The sequence below is a fragment of the Ranitomeya imitator genome, chromosome 1 (assembly GCF_032444005.1).
Source record: "Ranitomeya imitator isolate aRanImi1 chromosome 1, aRanImi1.pri, whole genome shotgun sequence".
NCBI classification, from domain to species: Eukaryota; Metazoa; Chordata; class Amphibia; order Anura; family Dendrobatidae; genus Ranitomeya; species Ranitomeya imitator.
This window is the reverse complement of record NC_091282.1, coordinates 332,822,356-332,836,301: the sequence shown is the minus strand read 5'-3', so window position 1 is coordinate 332,836,301 and position 13,946 is coordinate 332,822,356.

Sequence of the window (13,946 nt, the reverse complement as noted above, 5' to 3'; positions counted from 1 at the left end):
TCTTCCTGGTTCTCTGTTTCCTTCTTCTGCCACTAGGGGGCTTCAGCATGGTGCTCCTCTTCCTGCATTCTCTCGGTCATTCTCTGCTCCATTCAGGTGCTTTAGGGCACGGACGCGGACTCCTTTTTTTCAATTAACTCTTTTTTTGCTCTCTCCCAGCAGTCCTTGCCTTCCAATCAGATTTAGGCATCAGGTATATCTGGCATCTCCTCCCTACCAGCAACGCCTGATTTTCGTGTGCATTTCATGCCATGCAAGCTTCTGGCCCCGTATATGACTCGTCCTTATTTCTCTGTCTTGCCTTTTTGCTGGATTTCTCTGTAGTCCGTTTTCTCTCGCTAAACTCTTCTGAGCCGTCCCTCTTGGTTTCCAGCAGTTGCGGTATCTGACTCCTTGGGCCTGCTCCTCACGATCCCTGTATAGGGGTTGGTCTCCCAGGTTTGCTCGCCCGTTGGAGCTTCAGTGCCGTGGCCCAGAGGGTCCACTCTCTGTCCGTTTCTTCTGTCCTCACGGTCACAATAGGACTGCACTCGGATGACATCTGAGTGCAGTCAGATTGTCACAGTAAAATCAGGCCATGGACCCCGCTGGTTCCACTACGGCTACACAAAAGGAATTACTTTTTTTGCGTGAAAATCAGTCTCAGATCATGTCCATTATGAAATCTATGGACACCCCGTTGTCTGCTTTGCAGGCGTCTGATCCCGGGAATGCTTCTCTTTTGGCTGGGCTCCAGCAGGACCTCACGCAGCAGCGAGATACACAGTCACATATACTCAATTACATAGCGTCTATCGACGACCGCCTGCTTTCTCTTCAAGCCACGGCTACTGCAGCAGCTTCTGTCCTGCCTCGTGATTCTGTGTCCCATCCTCTGCCACGTTTGGTTAAACCTTCTAGATATTCAGGAGATCCCAAGTTATGTCGGGGTTTTTTGAATCAGTGCAGATTACATTTTGAGTTATTACCCCAACAATACCCTTCTGATCGAGCCAAAGTGGCTTTTATCGTTTGTCACCTCATCCTGTAGTCACTAATATTTTAGTTTTTTTGGAAACTTTCCGTAAGGTCTTCGACGAACCAGGGCATTTGGCTTCCATTACCGAGTCACTCTTTAGCCTGCAACAGGGCACTCTTACAGTGGGGCAATACGCCATTCGCTTTCGCATTCTATCTTCTGAACTGGGGTGGAACAATGAGGCTCTGGTTGGAGCTTTTTGGAGGGGTCTCTCTGGTAAAATTAAGGATGAGCTTGCTGGTCGGGACATTTCAACCTCTCTGGAGGATTTAATTTCCCTTGCTACCAGAATCGATTTACGGTTTCAGGAGCGTTTCCGCGAGTCTGGCAGAGAGAGGAGACCACCTAGGTCTTGTCGGTCACCAGTTCCTACCTCTTCCACTCTTCCCAGTACTTCTGCCCCTGAGCCTATGCAAGTCGATCGCATAAAGTTGTCGGAACAGCGATGCATGGATAGGCTGGCGCAGGGCTTGTGTCTTTACTGTGGGGGAGCTAATCATTTTTTGCGCTCTTGTCCAGAGAGAGTGGGAAAATCCTCCACCTAGGACAGGTAAGAGAGGCTTTCCTAGGTGACTCAAATTCCTCTCTACCATTAACTTTCTCAGTTTTGATTTTTCTTAGGTCGGGAGCGTAGATCTTGGGAGGCGTATGTGGACTCGGGTGCAGCTGGCAATTTCATTCGCCAAGAGGAGGTGGACAAATTCCATATTCCAGTTGTCTCCCTAGAAGATCCGCGTATTATCTCGACTGTGGATGGCAAACAGTTATCAGTTCCCGTTACTTCAGTTACGCTCAAATTGGAGATGCAAGTAGGAGCCCTCCATCGAGAAAAAAATCGATTTCTATGTTTTGCCTAATTTATCCCACGCCTTGCTCCTACGTCTGCCTTGGCTCAGGTCGCATGAGCCAGTCCTAGATTGGCGTACCGGCGAGGTTCTTCCCTGGGGTCACTCCTGTCATGAACATTGTCTCCGCTCTGTGGTTCCTTCTACCCTCTCTCCAACACCCAATAAACTTCTTGGTCTTCCGCAGGCATATCATATGTTTGCTGATGTTTTTGATAAGAAGGAGGCTGAGTCCCTACCGCCACATCGGGCCTTTGATTGCCCCATTGAGCTTCTTCCTGGATCCACGCCTCCACGAGGGAGAACATACCCTTTGTCTGCAGTCGAGACATCAGCCATGTCCGAGTATATCAGAGAGAACTTGGCCAAGGGCTTCATCCGGAAGTCTTCCTCTCCGGTGGGGGCCGGATTCTTCTTCGTCCGAAAGAAGGATGGCTCTCTACGGCCCTGCATCGACTACCGGGGTCTAAATAACATCACGGTCACGAATAGGTATCCTCTTCCGCTTATCCCTGAGCTCTTCGACCGCCTGAGAGGGGCTCGAATCTTTACCAAATTGGATTTGCGGGGGGCCTATAACTTGGTCCGAATACGTGCCGGAGATGAATGGAAGACGGCTTTCAACATGCATGACGGCCATTATGAGTATTTGGTCATGCCCTTCGGTCTTTGTAATGCTCCGGCAGTCTTCCAAGAATTTGTCAACGAGGTTTTTCGGGATCTTCTGCACTCCTGCCTAGTAGTCTATCTGGACGACATTCTTATTTTTTCTCCCGATCTTGCTTCTCACAGAAAGAGTGTCTGCTTGGTCTTGCAACGCCTTCAAGAGAATCGTCTCTACGCCAAAATTGAGAAGTGTTTTTTTGAACAAACCTCGTTGCCGTTTTTGGGCTACATTATTTCCGATTCTGGATTGAAAATGGATCCTGAGAAGTTGTCCGCCGTGCTTAAATGGCCACGTCCACATGGGGTAAAAGCCATTCAACGTTTCTTGGGCTTTGCAAATTACTATAGACAATTCGTGCCCAATTTCTCTTCTTTGTCTAGGCCACTCTCCATTCTTACCCGGAAAGGAGCTACGCCTAATTCTTGGCCGCCGAAGGCTGAAGATGCCTTTATCACCCTGAAGCAGGCCTTCGCTTCTGCGCCAGTTCTACATCGGCCAGTGACCTGTAAGCCCTTTGTTCTGGAAGTGGACGCCTCCTCCACAGGAGCCGGGGCGGTACTTTCTCAAAGGTCATCCTCCGGACATCTTGTGCCCTGTGGGTTCTTCTCTAAATCTTTTTCTTCTGCAGAATGCAATTATTCCATCGGTGATCGAGAACTCCTGGCCATAAAATTGGCTTTAGAAGAGTGGCGTTATCTTTTGGAAGGAGCCATCCACCCTTTTACAATTTTTACCGACCACAAGAATCTTGCCTACCTTCAATCAGCACAGAGACTCAATTCCCGACAAGCCAGGTGGTCTTTGTTCTTCAGTCGTTTTGACTTCAAGCTTCAGTTTCGACCAGGTAGCAAGAATACCAAAGCGGATGCTCTCTCTCGATCCTTTCAACCCAAAAAGGTGGACGACGTTCCTTCACATGTTATTGATCCGGCAAAATTCCTCACGGTAGCCCCTGTGAGAGTTCTTCCTGCTCCGCCTGGTAAGACTTTCATCCCACAAGACAAGAGATTAGAGGTACTTCGCTGGGGGCATTCTTCAAAGATTTCTGGACACGTAGGAATCAAGTAGACTCTCAATCTTCTCTCTCACTATTACTGGTGGTCGTCACTTCGTCAAGATGTACATGACTTTGTGGCCACCTGCGCAACTTGTGCTAGGAATAAAGTTCCTAGAAAATTGTCTTCTGGTCTTTTGCATCCTTTGCCTGTGCCGGAGGGTCCTTGGCAGCAAATCGCCATGGATTTCGTCACTGATTTACCTTGCTCCTCTGGTTGCACAACAATCTTGGTGGTAGTGGATCGATTCTCCAAGATGGCTCATTTCGTTCCACTCCCTGGTTTACCTTCGGCTCCGGAATTAGCTAAGATCTTCATTCTTCAAATCTTCAGGCTGCATGGCTTACCTCAGCGAATCGTATCTGATCGTGGGGTACAATTTACGTCTTGTTTTTGGAGAGCTCTCTGTAAACTTCTGGGCGTTTCTCTGGATTTTTCCTCCTCCTATCATCCACAGACCAACGGGCAAGTGGAGTGTATTAATCAGGTGCTAACATCTTACCTACGCCATTTTACCAACGCCCATCAAGATGACTGGGTAGAACTTCTTCCCTGGGCAGAGTTCGCCCATAACAACCATTCCAACGAGTCGTCTACCAAGTCTCCTTTTCTTGTGGTATATGGACGTAACCCTGGTGTACCTCTTCCTGTGCCTCTGTCTTCTGGCGTTCCAGCAGCTGATGCCCTTTCTCATGACTTCTCTCAGGTTTGGCGAGAGACCAAGGATGCTCTTGTTCTTGCTGCCACATGAATGAAAAGACATGCGGACAAAAGGAGAAGGGATCTGCCACCGTTTCATCCTGGCGACAGTGTGTGGCTGTCTACTAGACACATTCGCTTGAAGATTCCGTCTTACAAGTTGGGACCTCGCTATATTGGCCCCTTTGAGATCCTTAAACGCATTAACAACGTGGCCTATAAATTGAGGTTGCTTGCTTCGCTTCGAGTCCCTAACGTCTTCCATGTCTCACTCCTTAAACCTGTCATCCTTAATAGATTTTCTTCTCCTACAGTTTTTCCTTTACCGTTCGGGGATGACAATACTTTTGAAGTGAGAGATATTCTGGCCATGAAGAAAGTTAGAGGGAGGACTTTCTTTCTCGTCGACTGGGAGGGTTTTGGTCCTGAGGAGAAATCTTGGGAGCCTCGTGGGAATATTAATGCTCCACGTATTTTGAGAAGATTTCTTGACAGTCATAGGAAAGGGAGTCTTAAGAGGGGGGGGTACTGTTACAACTGCTGCTTCTTCTTACCTGTCCAGGCGTCGTACTGGCTCCTCTTCGCTCGCACCCATTCCCGCTGCGGGTTCTGCTGCAATGTCCGTCGCCTCTCTTCCTCCTCGCCGCTCTTCTCATCTCAGTGTCCTTCCGTCCATTGCGGTCGCTGCTGTTCCCAAGCTTCCTGTGCGGCCGGCTCCTCCTCGCTCCAGACGTCTTCCTGGTTCTCTGTTTTCTTCTTCTGCCAGTAGGGGGCTTCAGCATGGTGCTCCTCTTCCTGCATTCTCTCGGTCAGTCTCTGCTCCATTCAGGTGCTTTAGGGCACGGGCGCGGACTCCTTGTTTCAATTAACCCTTTTTTGCTCTCTCCCAGCAGTCCTTGCCTTCCAATCAGATTTAGGCATCAGGTATATCTGGCGTCTTCTCCCTACCAGTGACGCCTGATTTTCGTGTGCATTCCATGCAAGCTTCTGGCCCCGTATCTGACTCGTCCTTATTTCTCTGTCTTGCCTTTTTGCTGGATTTCTCTGTAGTCTATTTTCTCTTGCTAAACTCTTCTGAGCCGTCCCTCTTGGTTTCCAGCAGTTGCGGTATCTGACTCCTCGGGCCTGCTCCTCACGATCCCTGTATAGGGGTTGGTCTCCCAGGTTCGCCCGCCCGTTGGAGCTTCAGTGCTGTGACCCAGAGGGTCCACTCTCTGTCCATTTCTTCTGTCCTCACGGTCACAATAGGACTGCACTCGGATGACATCTGAGTGCAGTCAGATTGTCACAATGGCATACAAAATTGTGCTCCAAAAATCAAATAGCACTCTTTCTTATCCGAGTGCTGCCATATGGTCAAGGATTAGTTTTTGACCAGCTATGGTGTATCATTGCATTGGAGAGAAATTTTATAGCAAACTATGGGGTCTAGTTTCTTCTAATATATACCTTGTGGAAATAGACATTTGGGGGTAAAACAACCTTTAAGTGGAAAAAAAATTCATTTTCACATCCTAATTTTATAAAGTTCTGTGATGAAATTGTAGGTTAAAATGCTGAACACACCTCTAGTTGAGAGGTCTAGTTTCTGAAATGAAGTCACTTTTTGAGGGTTTCAGCTGTTTTGGTACCTCAGAGGCTCTGCAAATGCAACATAATATCAACAATTTATTTTTTACCACATACAGGGATTTCACCATATTCGGGAGAAATTATATGACAAATGTTGCAATCCATTTTCTCAGATTACCCCATGTGAAAAGTACAAATTTGGTGCTAAAACATTTTACGGCAAAAAATGTAATTTTTTGTTTTTACATCAAAATGTTATAAATTTTTATAAAGTTCACACCCCTAGATGGATCTCTTGTGGGGTCTATTTTCTAAAATGGTGTCATTTGTAGGGGAATTTCTGCTGTTCTGGTGCGTCAGGGGCTCTGCAAATGCAACATGGTTTTCAAATTCTAATCTAGCCCTATTTGGGCTCCAAAACTCAAATAACGCTTTTGACTTTTTGAGCCTTACCATGTGCCCAAACGTTATTTTTTGATCCCATATGGGGGGGAGGGGTATCACAGCATTTGGGGTAACTTGCGAAACAAATACCTTTTGTGCAAAATAACAAATTTGGGGCTAAGACAACATTTCCTTAGATAAAAAAAGTTCTTTTTAATGTTCACATCCAAATCTAATATATAATTGCCTAGAATACTACTTCCTGCAATTTGTGCCAACTTCCGTGGCTGTGTCCGGAGCTAATGTCCGGAGCTAATGTCCGGAGCTAATGTCCGGAGCTAATGTCAGGAGATTAATTGCCTAGAATACTACTTCCTGCAATTTGTGCCAACTTCCGTGGCTTTGTCCGGAGCTAATGTCCGGAGCTAATGTCCGGAGATTAATTGCCTAGAATACTACTTCCTGCAATTTGTGCCAACTTCCGTGGCTTTGTCCGGAGCTAATGTCCGGAGCTAATGTCCGGAGCTATTGTGCGGAGATAATGTCTGGAGCTAATGTCCGGAGCTAATGTCCGGAGCTAATGTGCGGAGCTAATGTCCGGAGCTAATGTGCGGAGCTAATGTCCGGAGCTAATGTCCGGAGATAAGTGACGTCAATAGTGTCCAGTGTCTGATTGGTTGCCGCCTGCTGCGAGCGACCAATCAGAAACGTGCCGTACTGTGACACACTCCGCCCGCCATTTTGGTGTGATTTTTGAATTTTTACCTCACAGCAAGTTTCTACTGCGTGGAGGCGGGCCCAGTGACGTTGCTCTTCAAGCTCCTGCCGAATTTCGTCAAAAAAATGATAATACCATTTACCAAAACTATATATATTTAGTTGTGAAGTGGTTCAGTGACATTTTCACACCAATTTTGAACTTTTGTTTGGTGTTTTCTCCATATACTGCCTATTATTCACTGACTGTTATACTGAGAGACTGCCGTTTATTAACCTCTTCTTTGCCACATTGGGTATATTGCTCTATTATTTGCCACATAAGGACATTAATTGTATTATTCTTACATTTGAATAAATAAAGTATATATGGATTCTAGACTCCCGATTCTTTAGAATCGGGCTGCCATCTAGTGTTATATAAAGTTCTGTGAAGCACCTATAGGTGTAAAACATACACATAGATGAATTCCTTGAGGGTTCTAGTTTCCAAAATGGGGTCGCCTGTGGGGGTTCTGCTGTTTTGGCACCTGAGGGGTTCAGCAAATGTGACATGATGTCCACAATCTATTCCAGTGAAATGGTGTTAGATCTAAAACTCAAATAGCACTTCTACCTTTCACAGCTCAGCTGCGTCTAGATTTTAGCCAAATATGGGGTATTGCCACATTTGGGAGAAATTGTATAATACATTTTGCACCCCATTTTCTGCTAGTACATCTTGTGGAAATGACAAATGTGTGGCTAAAGTAATATTTTAGTGGAAGAAAAGTAGTTTTTCATTACAAGTAATTCCTTAATTCCTGTGCAGCATCTGAAAGGTTCCAAAAAAATAGCAAAATCAGTTTAGAATAGTTTAAGGGGTGCAGTTTTTAAAATTGTATCACTTCTGTGGGTTTTCCAATTTATAGGCCCCTCAAAGTATCTTTAAATCTTAATAGGTGCATAGGAAATAATAAAATAAAAATGAACTCATCTAACATCTTAATGAAATAAAAGGAAATTTTAAAAATTCTGCTGATTCAATAGTAGACATCTTTTTGTCTACATCTCTTCAGCTGACAAGCCCAGTGATATGCATTTTAAAGGGACTCTGTCACCTGAATTTGGTGGGACTGGTTTTGGGTCATATGGGCGGAGTTTTCGGGTGTTTGATTCACCCTTTCCTTACCCGCTGGCTGCATGCTGGCTGCAATATTGGATTGAAGTTCATTCTCTGTCCTCCATAGTACACGCCTGCGCAAAGCAATCTTGCCTTGTGCAGGCGTGTACTATGGAGGACAGAGAATGAACTTCAATCCAATATTGCAGCCAGCATGCAGCCAGCGGGTAAGGAAAGGGTGAATCAAACACCCGAAAACTCCGCCCATATGACCCAAAACCAGTCCCGCCAAATTCAGGTGACAGGTTCCCTTTAAGGACAAGCAGCATATCGCAGCACTTATCAGCTGAAGGGAGTGGCGCTCCAATGCATTGGCAGGATCAGTGCAGAGGGGAACAGTGAAGTCAGTGATCTGAGCAGACCTTTGTCATTAATTGAAAGGCAGCACCACCCCATAAGTGAGGACCTTTTGTCATTCCGTTCTTTTCTGGACACAGTCAGCTATTAGGAGGCAGCTCCACCCCAATCAGTAATATCCCCTTGCCATTTTGTTTGATTTTGGAGCTCAGATCGGAAGTATCAGACAGGAAGCAGTGGCTTCATGACACCAAAGTGTAATGTGACCCACACAAAGGTGTGCTCATAAAAGCAGCGCAGGTAATAAAAGCATATTTGAAAAGTGATTGTTAGGAAGAAGTAAGATTTATGAAAGGGCCAAATTTTAATGGAATACTCCTTTAGGAGCAGTTTTACTGGCCGAAACATGTAGGTCTACTTGCTTTGTGATCATGATGTTTTTCCTGTCAGGATTTTAATGGCTGTTTCAAACAATAAAGAAGATTTCAATTTTTTTTTAATATTTCATTTTTATTTAAAGTTTTGTTGCACAATAAAATAAAATCAACCTTAACAGAATATTAAGTTGTATCCAATACACAGACTGGGAAATTGAGAATAATGGAGAAGATTTTGATTTTATCCTGTGTGGCTGGACTTTTTTGACTATTTTCATATTCGCTAAGCTCGAAAACCCTCCAATGTAGACAAATTAAAACAATTCTAAACAGAGTGGGTGAAAATTCTTAATCCTCAACAATGATGTAAAAGAATCATTGAAAGTTATTGCAACTGCTGCATTTTGTGTTAACTCATGCTGTCTTTATTTTATTGTATATTAAAATTAGTTGGATGTTCTTAATCCCCTAAGTGACCAGACTATTTTTTTTTAAATCTGATATGTGTAACTTTATGTAGTAATAAGTCTGAAATGCTTCAACATATCTTATTGTTTTTTTTATTTTTTTTATTTTATACTTTATGATAATGATGCATTTAGGTTGATATGTTTCGCTTTCATTTATAAAAATACTAGAAATTTTACATTTTTTAAAAAGCTGCAATATTCAAACTTTGAATTATCCCTTTAATCCAGATAGTCATACCACACAAAAACAATAATAAGTAACATTTCCCTCATGTCTGCTTTACATCAGCACTATTTGTAAAATATTGTTTTGTTTTGCTAGCATTTTAGAAGGTTTAAAAATGTAGCAGTAATTTTTCATTTTTTTTCAAGAATTTACAAAACCTATTTTTATAGAGACTAGTGATGAGTGAATATACTCGTTACTCGAGATTTGTCAAGCATGCTCGTGTGTCCTCTGAGTATTTTTTAGTGCTCGGAGATTTAGTTTTTATTGCCGCAGCTGAATGATTTACATCTGTTAGCCAGCATAAGTACATGTGGGGATTCCTTAGCAACCAGGATGTAAGTGCTTTTGGGGGTCCTATATATTGGAAACCCCCAAATGTGATACCATTTTAAAAACCGCACCCCTCAACATATTCAAAATTGCTTTAGGCTATGTGCCCACGTTGCGGATTGGTGTGCGGATTTTTCCGCACCATTTTTGAAAAATCCGCAGGTAAAACACGCTGCATTTTACGTGCGGATTTACCGTGGATTTTCGTGCGTTTTTTGTGCGGATTTCACCTGTGGTTTTACACCTGCAGATTCCTATTGAGGAGCAAGTGAAAAACGCTACGGAATCCGCACAAAGAATTGACATGCTGCGGAAAATACAACACAGCGTTTCCGTGCGGTATTTTCTGCACCATGGGCACAACGGAATGGGTTTTCCATAGGTTTACATGGTACTGTAAACCTGATAGAAAACTGCTGCGAATTAAGGAATTTAAGGAAAGTGACATGACAGGAATGAGACAGTTTATTTTTACCACCTAAATGTTGATAAATTCTGAACAGGCTGGTATAGCCGGCAGATCAAAGGCCATTATTTTGCCATGAACTGCCGTGTCAAACAGGACCACACAATCAAGATCTCAGGATGCAAATGGGGTTAAAGAAAAAGCCCCCACACTCTTAACCATTTAGATGCTGTAATCACTATTTACAGCAGAATTTAAGGGGTTAAACACCTATGGTCGGTGCCAACACTGATAGTGGCTGACACAGAAAGTTGTCAGCTATAGTGTACAGTTGATAGCTGCTGGATTGTCATCTGTATGGGGATGCTATTCTCTTATATCTCAGGTCAGTAAAGAGCCGTATTGGTGGTCACTAAGGGGTTAAACTTTTAAGTGGGCATACCTCAAGTTTGAACGTAATACCCTATCCCTGGGATAGGTGATAACTTCTAGATCGCTGGAACATTGATCGCCGGGGCCCCCATGGCTCGATTATCATTATGAATGAATGTAGTGGCAATGTGCATGATCACCCATTGCTCCATTTACACAAAGCTCTTCAGAGCCCTACTTTTCATGATTGGTGGATGTCCATGGCAGGGGCAGACACTGAAAGCTTGGGTTCCTTGTGCAATAAATGTGTCTGGGCCCTCCTCCCTGCACAGCACGACGCTTATGATGAGGGCAATCTGGCAATGGGACCCCTGAAGTCTTGAGCTCAGATCAACAGGCCAAGTTGCCCTCATTATTTCAATTGCAAACAGTTGTGTACAAAGAAATCACAGTGCCCCATAGCAAAAGTTCCATTTGGGCCCCCTCTAAACTTTCAGTTCTTCAATAAAAAAAGTGACTCGTATACTTTATAGAGTCATTAGAGACTGAGTGATCTATTTCAAAAGTTTATTTCTGTTTATGTTGATGATTATGGTTCACAGCCAATGAAAACCCAAAAGTCATTATCTCAGTAAATTAGAATAATTAACAAAAAACATCTGCAAAGGCTTCCGAAGCATTTAAAAAGGTCCCTTAGTCAATTTCAGTAGGCTCTACAATCATGGAGAAGACTGCTGACTTGACAAATGTCCAGAGGCAAAGTCATTAACACGCTTCACAACGAGGGTAGGCCATAAAAGATCATTGATAAAGAAGCTGGCTCTTCACAGAGTGCTGCATCGAAGCATATTAATGGGAAGTTGAGTGGAAGGAAAAAGTGTGGTAGAACAAGGATTTTTAAGAAAAGGCCATTCAAAAATTTGGAGGAGATTCTAAAGGAGTGGACTGCTGCTGGAGTAATTGCTTCAAGAGCCACCACACACAGACCTATCCAGGACATGGACTACAAGTGTCGCATTCCTTATGTCAAGCCACTCATGACCAACAGACAACGCCAGAAACATCTTACCTGGGCCAAGGAGAAAAAGAACTGGACTGTTACTCAGTGGTCCAAGGTGTTGTTTTCAGATGAAAGTAAATTTTGCATTTCATTTGGAAATCAAGGTCCCAGAGTCTGGAGGAAGAGTGGAGAGGCAAACAATCTGAGATGCTTGAGGTCTAGTGTGAAGTTTCCACAATGAGTGATGGTTTGAGGAGCCATGTCATTTGCTGGTGTAGGTCCACTGTGTTTTATCAAGACCAAAGTCAGCACAGCCGTCTACAAGGACATTTTAGAGCACTTTATGCTTCCCTCTGCCGACAAGCTTTTTGGAGATGGAAATTCTCCAGCAGGACTTGGCACCTGTCCACACTGCCAAAAGTACCAATACCTGGTTTAAAAAACAACAGTATCACTGTGCTTGATTGACCAGCAAGCTAGCCTGACCTTAACCCCATAGAGAATCTATGGGGTAATGTCAAGAGGAAGATGAGAGACACCAGATCCAACAATGCAGACGAACTGAAGGCTGCTATCAAAGCAACCTGGGCTTCCATAACACCTCAGCAGTGCTACAGGCTGATCGCCTCCATGCCAGAAGGCATTGCTGCAGTAATTGATGCAAAAGGAGCCCCAACTAAGTATTAAGTGCTTTTACTGAACATACATTTCACTCCCTGATTAAGGAATTTACGTTCCGAAATGCTCGTCGGGGTGCGCGGTACCAAGAACTTGGCGGCATTAAAAGTATATTCCCCTAATTTATTATTTGGTGACTTTTTGAGCACAAGCATATGGCACTTTAATATAAATGCACATTATACAGTACGTTGCTAACAAGCATGCACATGCACCTCATATAGAGTGCCTTATTTTTTCCATAGCATTTTTTGGCTGAACACTTATTTTTCACTCATTTTTCACTACTTACTAATATATACGTGTGCAAATACAGTATATACAGTTAGGTCCATATACTGTATATTTGGACAGAGACAACATTTTTCTAATTTCGGTTATAGACATTACCACAATGAATTTTAAACAAAACAATTCAGATGCAGTTGAAGTTCAGACTTTCAGCTTTCATTTGAGGGTATCCACATTAAAATTAGATGAAGGGTTTAGGAGTTTCAGCTCCTTAACATGTGCCACCCTGTTTTTAAAGGGACCAAAAGAAATTGGACAATTGACTCCAAGGACAGGTGTGGGCAATCCCTTCGTTATGTCATTCTCAATTAAGCAGATAAAAGTCCTGGGGTTGATTTGAGGTGTGGTGCTTACTTTTGGAAGGTTTTGCTGTGAAGTAAACATGCGGTCAAAGGAGCTCTCCATGCAGGTGAAACAAGCCATCCTTATGCTGCGAAAACAGAAAAAACCCATCCGAGAAATTGCTACAATATTGGGAGTGGCAAAATCTACAGATTGGTACATCCCCAGAAAGAAAGAAAGTGCTGGTGCACTCATCAATGCAAAAAGACCTGGGCGCCCACGGAAGACAACAGTGGTGGATGATCGCAGAATTATCTCCATGGTGAAGAGAAACCCCTTCACAACAGCCAACCAAGTGAACAACACTCTCCAGGAGGTCGGCGTATCAATATCCAAATCTACCATAAAGAGAAGACTGCATGAAAGTAAATACAGAGGGTTTACTGCATGGTGCAAGCCACTCATAAGCATCAAGAATAAAAAGGCTAGACTGGACTTTGCTAAAAAACATCTAAAAAAGCCAGCACAGTTCTGGAAGAACATTCTTTGGACAGATGAAACCATTCTACCAGAATGATGGAAAGAGAAAAGTATGGCGAAGGTGTGGTACAGCTCATGTTCCAAAGCATACCACTTCATCTGTAAAACACGGCGGAGGCAGTGTGATGGCTTGGGCATGCATGGCTGCCAGTGGCACTGGGTCACTAGTGTTTATTGATGATGTGACACAGAACAGAATCAGGCGAATGAATTCTGAGGTCTTCAGAGACATACTGTGTGCTCAGATCCAGCCAAATGCAGCCAAACTGATTGGTCGTCGTTTCATACTACAGATGGACAATGATCCAAAACATAAGGCCAAAGCAACCCAGGAGTTTATTAAAGCAAAGAAGTGGAATATTCTTGAATGGCCAAGTCAGTCACCTGATCTCATCCCAATTGAGCATGCATTTCACTTGTTAAAGACTAAACTTCAGACAGAAATGCCCACAAACAAACAGCAACTGAAAACCACCGCAGTGAAGGCCTGGCCGAGCATCAAAAAGGAGGAAACACAGCGTCTGGTGAAGTCCATGAGTTCAAGACTTCAGGTAG